Here is a 12,369-nt window from a genome sequence, read left to right on the forward strand (position 1 = left end):
AGTGTGGGAGTTCAGAAAGTAGGAACTCTCTCCACATATTATTGACTCGATTGATCTTGGGTTTTGGTCTCAATGCTACAACCATGTAATGGGAGCAATGAGAAGACTCACTGAATAGTAGGGGATAGGTTGCTTATCCCTTTGATCTACCAATTGCCTTACTTGAAGGACTTTTCCTGCTTGGGACAAATATAAACACACACAAGCATTGCCTCTTAAGGAGGACTTCAGACAGTTTGCCCGGCCAAATAACAAGCCGGGTTTCCAGACTACATGAAGAAAGAGGGATTACCTCAAAGCAAATTGCTAAATAGCAAAGCAAAGCAAGTTCAAAGAACTTAAGCAACTAAATGGTACCTGAAATAGTCAAACAAATCAGTACACATTTCAACAGTTTAGATCAAAAGGAAATGACTCAACAGTCAACACAGAGAAACCAGTGTGCAGAGCACAAGACTCAAATAATATGAGTCATACCACCTACAAAACAAAGGTTAGCACATGATATATAATCAAGCTCAATCAAATTTGTATGATCTTTGAGGCATTGTTGCTTAACCTGAAACAAATGAACTCAACATAAGCCAAGAGACCACTAGGGCAAGCCTAGGGTCCAAAATAAATGATAAAAGTCAAAACAGCAAATGAAAGTCAACCAAAGTCAAGTTCAAACATTTAAGAAGCAAGCACAATTGGTTTCAAGTTTATATCATGCATCATTATCATTTTATAGACCAAAGAAGTCAACACATGGCAAATAGAAGCATACAAGAGGTCAACAGCAAGACCAAGCTCAAAAGCAAACATAATCAATTCCAAAAATTATGAAATAATTCATACTCAATCACAATCCATAACATAGCATGCATATGAAATTTCAGCTCAATTGGATCATGGGAAGATGGTCAATTAAAATCAGGAAGTCAACACATTTTCAAGTATGCACCAAGAAGTCAACAAAACATGTGTCATCTTCAAAAAATCATAACAAAATGAAAACAGATGAGAAATGGATGGGATTAACACCAATGCAAAGCTCAAGATGTCTAGTATGCACATGTGAAATTTCATGATCATATGATAAGGTATGAGAATTTCCCAAATGAAATGGCAAGAAGTGTCACACAAAGTCAACATTTGACTAGGCGGGGAAGAAAAATCTCAAACAATTTGGAAATGGCATAATTAAATCCAGGAAAATTCACACATCAACTAGACATATAAGAGATGGCTCATGCAAAATTTCACATTATTTGAAGGCCAGGAAGCATGTGAACAAAAATCAAGAGATTGCATAACATGGGTGTGACACAAATTGTCACACCCTACTTCAGAAAATCATAACTCACACACCACAAATGATAAATCCACAAACTTTATACCAAAACAAAGATGAATGAGTCTAGTTTCACCACAAAAAATTTCAGGGGCATTGGATACATCCTCATCATTTCACAAAAGGAATGGCAAAATGTGCAAATTAGGCATACATGTTAAGAAGTCTAAGGCCATTTAAAATCCAGCCACACAAAAAATAATTAAAAATCATGATAAAATAGTGGACATTCAACAGGTCATAATGCAAAAAATCCCATGATTTTTGGAGTTAAAATGAAGGAGAAATGAATTTTGCAAGTTATGTAACAATTTGGAATGAACATGAGTACATAGCATAGAATAATGGTCAACCAAGTTGACCGAGTGGCACAAAGGTAAATATCACCCTCATTAATCAAAACTGTGCGTTTAGGGGCCAGGCAACGGAATGTTTTCATTGGTTGATGGCCAATGGAACAGTGCAGAGGGCCAATCGTGTTTCACATTTTCTGGGTTCAAAAACCCTTAGGGTTTATACAACAGCAGCTCATTTGTTCATCTTCATCAATCATCATGAACAGCAATCAAACATGGTTTCACAAGCATCATGGCACATAACAATCATGAAACATTAAACAACAAGGAAACTAAACACAATTCGAGGGAAATCTGGAAAATGCCCTAGGGTTTCAACACTGCAGTAACCATCTTCATCATCTTCAAAACAACTCGAATTTTCCAACATGCCCAGAACAACAAATCAACATATCAATGGCATCATCAGACAGCATACATACATAAACCAAGCATAGTTTTCATGAAATCCACAACATCACAGCAAATCGATGGAAAACAAGTTCAAGCATAAAAATGAAATCCACATTTCTCAGCCATAACATAACCATTTCAAGCAAACTATAGTTCATTAGAATCGGCATAACAAGAGCTATCTAAAACATAGCATGGCATAGCAAATGGTTAAGGTCGAATCCTTACTTGTTTTTGAAGAAAAATGAGATGCAGTGGTTATTTGGTGGATGCAGCTCGAAACAGACCTTCCTTGTGCTTTAGAATGAAGAATTCTTGAAGTAGGTTAACTCAGCAACTCTTGGAACTCTTCAAATCTCGTTTCACCATTGAAGGGTCCATGAAGAAACAGAACTTGAAATGGCTGTCCAGTTGTGGTTTGGTGCTCGAAAACACTCCCAAATGAGGTCCAAATGAAGAAACAATGAAGGTTGTTCGAGGGTTTTTGAATGTTTGAGCAGAAAATTCACTTTTGGTAAAAATGCAAATTGAGAGAAAAGAGAGAAATCTGGTCATGTGGCTGCTGTCTCTAGGGTTCAAAATGCAGAAAATGACTTTATATTGGTCTGTTTAACTTTGGTTTAAGGAGTGGTAAGCTTGATTAGTTCAAATGGAGAGATTTGCAAAATTGCTAACTTTGAACATAGGCATATGGAGGGTGTATGGTCTGCCATGATTTGGGCTTCAAAACAGGCTGCCAATGACCATTATGTTTGCTGTTTTATGTCTGCTCATGAAGTGCTAAGTTTGTTTACTTTAATGAAGCCATATTGCTAAATTTGCACCTTTGGCCAAAATGGTGGTATGATAGTAGCATGAGCACAAATTTGGGCTTGGAACATGTTGCAAATAGCCTTCCAAACAATTTCCAATTGGCCAAATGTGTTGAAAAGCCTTAAATCAAAAAGTCAAACTTTGGTCATACTTGAAATGAATAAAGTCAAGGCCAAAAATGCCATTTTGATTGGCAAGGTTTTGGTGAATGATGAATGAATTTTTGGAAAGGGGGTGTTAAATGGAGTTTGTAGGAAAAAACCCCATCAAATTTGGCCAAAGGAATCATGAGATATGGCCATTTGAAGTTCACAAAATTTTGAAATTGAATTGATCATATCTTGACAACCACACATGGGATTTGAGAGTTCTTGGACTTTTTGAAAATGGGAGAACAAGATCTTCAACTTTCATGTTGGGCAAAAATTCATTTGAAGCTTGTATCATGATGTAAGTTTAAGATCAAGAAGTTTCCATTTTTGGCAGTTGAAATTACAGGTCCACTTTCTATTTCTGGAAATTTTCTGTTTGACTTCAAATTCTTCCATGATGAGGTTTGACATGACATATGAGGCTTGTGTAAGCATGAATGAACTCCTTCAAATCAATTCTATTCATCAAATCCCTGATTAAATCCACAGTTGACCAAGTTTGACTTTTTTAGGATTTTGGATTGACTGAAGCACTTCTGATGAATTCCAAACCCTAATTCCTTGAGAACTTGACTTCAAATGATGTCCCAAGGTAAATGAACTCTTGATTGTTGATCATGGTGCCCAAATTCTGCAAGAATGGCCACCATCCATTGCTTTGACTGACTGTTGACTGTCTTTGACCTAATTACTGATGATTGCTTCAACTGCAAGCAACAAGGTTAGACTGACAATATTTTTGTACTTTTTGGTGATAAACATATGAAAAGCAAAGATATACAAATGCAAGACATGCTTGGTGATCAAGAATCAACTCACAAGGCAACCTACCCACTAGGAGGGAAACTAGGGCATGCAGTGATCCTTGAGGCCATGATATGATATGATATGGGCCATGAGGGATCTTAGGGCCCAAAATTGGGGTCTTACAATATTCATCATCAGTGTCATGTCCCGCCTCATCAGGAATGTTAGGAGGAAGAGGACCCAAAACAGGTGGGGCATCTAAAGCGTAGGTCCAATTCCTTTCATCTCGTACATTTGTACGTCTAGTGCACGTTAAAACAACAGACAGGATGGCTACACCATGAACCATAAGCATATAGCCTCCTTCTCTCCTCGAACGACACAATTTCATGTCTCTTAGAAATTTTAGGTTAATTGTGCGAGGAGGTAAGGGTTCTAGGGTAGCCATCTCATCGTTCAGGTTAAGCGCCCGAGCAATAGATGTAATCAATCCACCAAAAGAAATCGGTCCCGCTTTATTCAATGTTAAAGTCATATGAGCAAGCATGAACGAGACCGAATTAATACGTCTATTTGTGAGGCTCCCTTGTAAAAATAGAAGCTCTCTAGCATTAACCTTATTTGGATTCTCCAGACCAAAAATAGTGCATGCCAACAGATATCTAAAAACTCTGATGGCCGGGTTATGGATAGTTGAGGCAAGAACTCCTTCAAAAGAGTTTATGGAAGTGTTTGATAAACGCTCCCAGAAGGAAAATACCTCAACAGACCATTCGGAATCCAAAGGGGCCTCACAAATAGCACCGTCCCCATGAGGGATTCCTTACAAGCTGGGTAGTTCGTCGGTACTGAATTGGTATTCAACAGCAAACATTCTAAATTTGACAGTACCAACTGTGCTAGCAGTGTTAGGGTTGACAATATAAATTAAGGAACTCAAAAATTCAATTGTCAACCGCTCATAGGTAGGTTCTTTATTGGAAAAGAAATTATGCAAACCTAAGTTATCTAATAAATGAAATATGCTATGATAGATACCTAAAGTGTAGAGACAGTTTTCGCCAACATACCTTGTCGGGAGGATTTCCCGATTTTGCAACCGTTCAATAATTTTTCTTTGTCTATCCCCCGGTTTCCCTCCTCGAAGAATGAATATGTTAAACTCCATTTGAAAGCTCTTGAGAAGTGATGAAGAAGATGAAGTGGTTTGTGAAAAGGTTGGATTTTTACGAATCCGACGGATGAAAATGAAAATGGAAATCGAAAAAGTGATTTGTACGGTGTGGTGGTTAGAAAAGTATGAGCTTTTTGTGGGTTCAAGGATGTTTTTCCAAGGTGAAAAAATGGGTTTGGAAGGTTGTAAGTTGCAAAAATGGTGAAGAAAGGGGTTCTGCCCCGACCTTTTACAGACGCTGTGGCGGGCGCCACAGGGTCTATGGCGGTCGCCACAAGGCAAAATCTGGCTGGGCCGGATTTTGGTCCTTTGACTTGGGCTTCTATTGTCTTTTGGCTTTGATGGGTCCGGATAGCATTTGTCTTGTGATTTTCCTAGTATCTTTGACTTGCATAATTTTATAAAGGTAAAAACAAAAAATAAAAATGAAACTGAAACAAAAACAAAAATTAAATATAAATAAATAAATAACTGAAAAATTAAAATGCAAATAAAATAAACATAGAACATATATAGATAAAAATAGAAATACTAATGTATAAATTTTATATAATATTCCAAATGCGATAATATAAGATGAGTTATGTAAATACGAGAAATATAAAAAGGAGATAAAATAAGATTAAATGGTGAGATCATATAGTGGGGATGTCATCTTCCTGAGAGGAACCACGGAGCATGGCTACTTCTTACTTGAGCTCTGCGATCTCCTGATATAGACAGTCGGCTTCAGTAGCATGGGTGAGATCAGACACTCCCATCTATAAAGTGAGGTCTGCCACCTCCTGTCTAAGCGCTGCGATCTCTCTACGACACTCAGCAATCTGAGTGCGGATGTCGAGTGTCTGCAATGAAAGATTATTAGAGAAAACAGTGATTCTGAGAGATGGTGGTGTAGGCGTGTATTCAGCAATGGGTGGTGATCTCGGTTCCTCGACGGTCTCTCCCTGGCCCTCCAGAGCATAACTCCAATTCGCTGGATCATGCACACTGGTCATCATAGGATCTGGCAGTATGAAATAGTGAATAGCCTCACTGTCGACTAGCAATCGGAACTGACATGGGTGGAAAGAGGCTCTCCTCATCAACCCTCTGGTCAAACAGAAGTCGATGTCTATGGTAGTGTACCCACAGTAGGTCCGAAGATGTAACAGCTTGCGAGACAGACCTAAAGCGACAGCAATCTGCGTGATGATTCCGCCAACATGGATGACTCCTTCGGTAGATCTGGAGATACCGCTAAGACTGTATAACAAGAAGTTCCCACATGCGACTGGGCGAGATTGGGATGCACAAAATAACAGGAAGATCTCCTCTTCACTCAGTAGCGTCTCTGCATCCGGCCTTCCCAGGAAGGAATATGCTAATATCATCTGAAAGTATTTGAAGGCGGGGTTATGTATGACATGAGACAGCTGCATAGATGGATCCTGGCTTCCGCCACCCGATATATCACTCCAAAACTTCTCAACCTCCTTACCCAGGAAATATCCCATAGGTGTCTCCGGGATAGCATCAGGAGTGGTCTGGAAACCCAATAAGTCGTCGAACTCTTTCTGGCTGAAGGAGTACTCAACTCCGAAAAGCCTGAAAGCAGCATACCCATCTGGTCCAGAATATGGGTCATAGTCGAATGAACTCAGGAACTCCAAAGTCAGGTTCCTATATGTGTTACTCAAGTCATAAGCAAACTCATCCCAGTGAAGCTGGTGGCTAAGGAATTAGATACTCGGCTCGATACCCAGTGCCTTCATACACTGCTGATCAGGATAATGTATGGGTGCCATAGGGCGCTGATACAAAGCAATGTAGCGCTCCCTCTGAGTATTATCTCTATAGGCCACGTGCATGTCATCGAAATCCTGCATCCTGTAAAAGTTAAGAAAGTGATCCTGAAAATACAAACCATTCAAATCTTAGTCTCAATGCGAAATATGATAAAATTAAATTAAATTAAATTAAATAAATGCGAAAAAGTAAAATGAAAGAAAAACCATGGGTTGCCTCCCACGCAGCGCTTGTTTAACGTCATTAGCTTGACGATTAGAATTTATACACCTGTAGTAGTAGGAGTCGATGGATCAATCAGGGTGTGGCTCGAGTAGTATGCTGGAATGTCTCCTCCTTCGTAGAGCTTCAGTCTCTGTCCATTTACAATGAATGGACTATAGGTTTCGTTGTTGACTTCTATGGCTCCTGATCTCAGAATCTTGGATACTTCGAAAGGACAAGTCCATCTTGAACATAACTTTCCAGGGAAGAGTCGTAACCTAGAGTTAAAAAGGAGAACATGATCGCCTATATTGAAGTTTTTCTTTACTATTCTTTTGTCGTGATAGGCTTTTATCCTCTCTTTATATATTTTTGCATTCTCGTACGCAGATTGCCTAAGTTCTTCTAATTTATGAATGTCTAGGGTACGCTTTTCTCCAGCGGCTAGGTAGTCTAAATTCAAAGTTTTAATAGCCCAATAGGCCTTATGCTCTAATTCGAAAGGTAAGTGACAAGATTTTCCATAAACTAGTTGATAAGGAGTAGTTCCTATAGGGGTTTTAAAAGCGGTTCTATAGGCCCATAATGCTTCTTGAAGCTTCTGAGACCAGCCTCTCCTAGAAATAGAAACAGATTTCTCTAGGATTTGTTTTATCTCCCTATTAGATACTTCTACTTGGCCCCTAGTCTGTGGGTGGTATGGTGTTGCTACTCTCTGCCTAACTCCGTATTTTCTTAAAAGTTTGTCAAATATTCTCGATATAAAGTGTGATCCTCCATCGCTTATGACTAAACGTGGTGTTCCAAATCTAGGGAATATATAGTTTTTAAATAGTTTGATTACTACCCTAGTGTCGTTTGTGGGTGCAGCTATAACTTCAATCCACTTAGACACATAGTCTACAGCTACTAAGATATACTTGTTTCCTAAGGATGGTGGAAAAGGTCCCATGAAATCTATACCCCATACGTCAAAGAGTTCTACTTCCTGAATGTTTCTTAGAGGCATTTCATCACGCCTTGAAATGTTTCCAGTGCGTTGGCATCTTTCACACTTGACAATGCAAGCATAGACATCACGCCACATGGTGGGCCAGAATAGGCCAGCTTAAAGAATCTTGGCGTATGTCTTAGAGGTGCTCGCATGTCCACCATAAGGTGCTGAATGACAATGCTCGATAATATTATTTACCTCTTCTTCTGGAATGCAACGGCGAAAAATGCCATCTTTACCCCTTTTGAAAAGGAGCGGTTCGTCCCAATAGAAGTTTCTCACATCGTGGAAGAATTTCTTCTTGCGGTGGTAGTCAATATCAGGGGGTACTATATCAGCAGCTAGGTAATTAACGAAATCTGCATACCAGGGTACGTTACTTATTGCTAAGGAATTTTGGGGGTGCTCATAAGGATCTAGGTTACTATCTTCAATGGTTTCTACTCTAGCGATCAGTCTATCATAGGCAAAATCATCATTTATGGGTACTAGTTCAGGTTTTAGATGTTCTAGCCTAGAAAGGTGACCGACCACTATATTTTCAGTGCCTTTTTTATCTCTTATGTCTAAATCAAACTCTTGTAGTAATAGAATCCATCGGAGTAATCTCGGCTTTGCATCTTTTTTACTTAATAGGTAACGAATGGCAGCATGATCGGTGTAAACTATAATTTTTGCTCCTACTAGATAAGATCTAAATTTGTCTATAGCGAAAACTACAACGAGTAATTCTTTTTCGGTTGTTGCGTAGTTAAGTTGGGCAGCATCTAGGGTTCTACTGGCATAATAAATGGCATGTAATTTTTTATCTTTCCTTTGTCCTAGAACGGCTCCAACTGCATAATCACTAGCATCGCACATTATCTCGAAAGGTTCCGACCAATCAGGTGGTTTCATAATGGGTGCAAATACTAATGCTTGCTTTAAAAGATTAAATGCGTCATTACATTTTTCATTAAAAATGAATTCAACATCTTTCATTAAAAGTCCAGTTAAAGGTTTAGTTATTTTGGAGAAGTCCTTAATAAAACGCCGGTAGAATCCAGTGTGTCCAAGAAAGCTTCGGACTTCTCTGATGGTTTTTGGTGGTTTTAGGTTTTCTATAACTTCTATTTTGGCTTTATCTACCTCTATACCTTTTTCAGAAACTATATGTCCTAAAACTATTCCTTCGGTTACCATGAAATGACATTTGTCCCAGTTTAGCACGAGGTTCACCTCCACGCATCTCTCTAGGATTTTCTTAAGGTTAGCAAGAAAATTGTGGAAATCAAATCCGCAAACCGAGAAATCATCCATAAACACTTCCATGATACCATCTAGGTAATCTGCAAAGATTGACATCATGCAGTGTTGGAAAGTGGTTGGGGCATTACAAAGGTCGAACGCCATTTATCTGTAGACAAAAGTTCCATAAGGGCATGTAAAGGTAGTTTTTCCTTGATCTTCGAGGTGGATAGGTATTTGGAAGAATCCAGAGTATCCATCTAGATAATAGAAGTAAGAGTGTCTGGCTAGACGCTCCAACATCTGGTCTATAAATGGTAAAGGGAAATGATCCTTCCTAGTTGCTTTATTTAATTTTCTATAATCTATACACATCCGCCATCCTCCTTCTAAACGTTTTGCTACATGTTCGCCTTTATCGTTTTGCACGACTGTGATGTCTCCCTTTTTAGGTACTACATACACAGGGCTCACCCACTTACTATCCGAGATCTGATAGATTATACCTGCCTCAAGTAACTTAAGAACTTCCTTTTTAACAACATCACTCATTATAGGGTTTATTCTTCTCTGATGTTCCCTGGAGGGTTTTGAATCTTCTTCTAGTGAAATCCGATGCATGCATATGGATGGGCTTATACCTTTCAGGTCAGAGATATTATATCCTAAGCCTGAGGGATATCTTCGTAAAACGTCTAAAAGTTGGTTCGTTTCCTTTTGGCTCAAGGTAGCACTAACTATAATTGGACGGTTCATCTTTTCATCGAGGAACTCGTATCTCAGGTTCTTAGGTAGTTCCTTAAGTTCTATGGTTGGTTTCTTAGGGCATGACATAGGATCTGGGGTAAGGGATAAACATTCGTAAAGGTTATCATCGATGTAGGGTTTCTTAAAGTCATCATCTTCCCTTATGAGAGTTGATGGTAACTTAATTGTTTTTATAATTTCTTTTTGTTCTAATTCTCTAACACATTCATCAATGATATCTAAGGCATAAGACGAATCTCCCATCATAGGTGCCATAAGAAATTTCGAAAGTATAAATTCTATTTTCTCGTCACCTACCTCAAATGTCAACTTTCCTTTCTTGACATCTATTATGGCTCCTGCAGTCGATAAGAATGGTCTACCTAGAAGGATTGGTATATCATTGTCCTCTTTGATGTCCATGACAACAAAATCAGTAGGGATAAATAACTGACCTATCCTAACAGGAACATCTTCTAAAATGCCTATCGGATATTTAACAGATCTATTGGCTAACTGAAGTGACATCTTAGTGGGATGTAATTCTCCTAAGTTTAACCTCTCACAAACTGCTAAAGGCATTAAGCTCACACTAGCTCCTAAGTCTAGAAAAGCTTTTTCGATGACATGATTACCCAAAAGGCAAGGAATGGAGAAATTTCCAGGATCTTTATCTTTCTTTGCTAATTTGTCCTCAGAAATAGCATTACATTCCAAAGGTTTCGGATCGTCAAGTCTACGTTTGTTGGTAAGGATGTCTTTGAGAAACTTTGCATAAGAAGGTATTTGGGTGATGGCTTTTGTGAAAGGGATTTCTACATGAAGTTTTTCTATAACTTTAATAAATTTTTGATACTGTTTATTGATCTGGGTTTGTTTGAGTCTTTGCGGATATGGTATAGGTGGTTTATATGGCGGGGGTGGTACGTAAGCTTTATCTTTAGGTTCTTCTCCTTTTTCTCGACCTTCATGGTTTTCAGATTCCTCTGGTTCCTTTACTTCGTCCGTGGGTTTGGTACATTCCTTAGAAGTTTCAGGTTCACTCAATATAGGGTTTGGTGGCTCATCATAAGCGTTCCCACTTCGTAGGGTAATGGCATTGGCTTGTCCTCTCGGATTTTGTTGAGGTTATCCAGGGAATTGTCCTCCAGGTGTAGTCTGAGGGGCTTGGTTTAAAGCTACCTAAGAGATCTGGGTTTCAAGCATCTTGGTATGAGTAACTATTTGGTCAACCTTGGTTCCTAACTGAGTAATCAATTCGTTAACATGAATGTTTTGGTTCATGAACTCCTTGTTTTGTTGGGTTTGAGCGGTGATGAAATTTTCCATAATTTTCTCAAGGCTCGGCTTTGGTGGCACAGGTTGCATAGGTTGATTTGATCCTGGATCTTGATAACTAGGTCTCGGGGGTGCATTATTTTGAATAAGGTTATTATTTTTATAGGAGAAGTTCGGGTGATTCCTCCATCCAGGGTTATAGGTATTCGAATATGGGTTCTCTGGGGTGTAGTTTACTTGCTCATAGTGGGTTTCGTTTAATAGACTGCATTTTGTAGATTGGTGTCCTTTGGTTCCACATATCTCACAATCCGACGAAACTGCGGCTACAGTATTCAGGTTTATGCACATATGCTCGACTTTGAGGGCTAATGCGTCCATTTTAGCTTGCATCATGTCTATAGAGCTTAGGTCATGCACTCCTCCTTGGGCTTCCTTATTCTTAACTGTCGCTCGTTCGACTCCCCATGATTGATGGTTTTGAGCCATGTCTTTGATGAGGGCACTAGCTTCAGGATAAGGTTTGTTCATCAGAGCACCGCTTGCGGCAGCGTCGATGGTCATCTTTGTGTTGTAATGAAGTCCATTATAGAAGGTTTGAATGATTAACCAGTTTTCTAAGCCATGATGTGGGCATGCTCGTAATAACTCTTTATATCTCTCCCAAGCTTCGAACAACGATTCTCCTTGGTTTTGGGTAAATCTAGTTATATGGGTTCGAAGAACGGCGGTCTTACTCGGGGGAAAATATCTAGCAAGAAATACTCTTCTAAGGTTATCCCAAGTCGTAATGGAATTGGGTGGAAGGGAATCTAACCATGATAGGGCTTTATCTCTGAGGGAAAAAGGAAATAATCTTAATTGTATTGCCTCAGGAGAAGCTCCATTGGTTTGAAAAGTGTCTGCTAATTGAAGGAATATTTTTAAATGTTGGTTTAGGTTCTCAGTAGCGAGACCTGCGAATTGTCTCTGTTGCACTAGTTGCAACAGGGATGGTTTAAGTTCAAAATTATTAGTTGGGACGGTTGGGTTTACTATACTAGAACTAGGTTCTTCATTTGATGATTGAGCGAAGTCCTTAAGAGGTCTTTGGTTTTGATCTTCGGCCATAGCTCTCTTAATTCTATGAAAGAATAAACGTGCGTGAGCGTAACTTTCAG

At 39.1% G+C, this 12,369-nt stretch overlaps 1 non-coding gene across 1 annotated transcript; it reads left to right on the top strand.

Annotated features, from left to right (window-relative positions):
- Window positions 1-11,828: 11,828 nt before the first annotated feature.
- Window positions 11,829-11,935, top strand: LOC127124164 (small nucleolar RNA R71). The gene has a single exon (XR_007803791.1). It is a non-coding gene; the product is annotated as a small nucleolar RNA R71 (small nucleolar RNA).
- The last annotated feature ends 434 nt before the right edge of the window (window positions 11,936-12,369 follow it).

Source organism: Lathyrus oleraceus, chromosome 2 (assembly GCF_024323335.1).
Source record: "Lathyrus oleraceus cultivar Zhongwan6 chromosome 2, CAAS_Psat_ZW6_1.0, whole genome shotgun sequence".
NCBI classification, from domain to species: domain Eukaryota; kingdom Viridiplantae; phylum Streptophyta; class Magnoliopsida; order Fabales; family Fabaceae; genus Lathyrus; species Lathyrus oleraceus.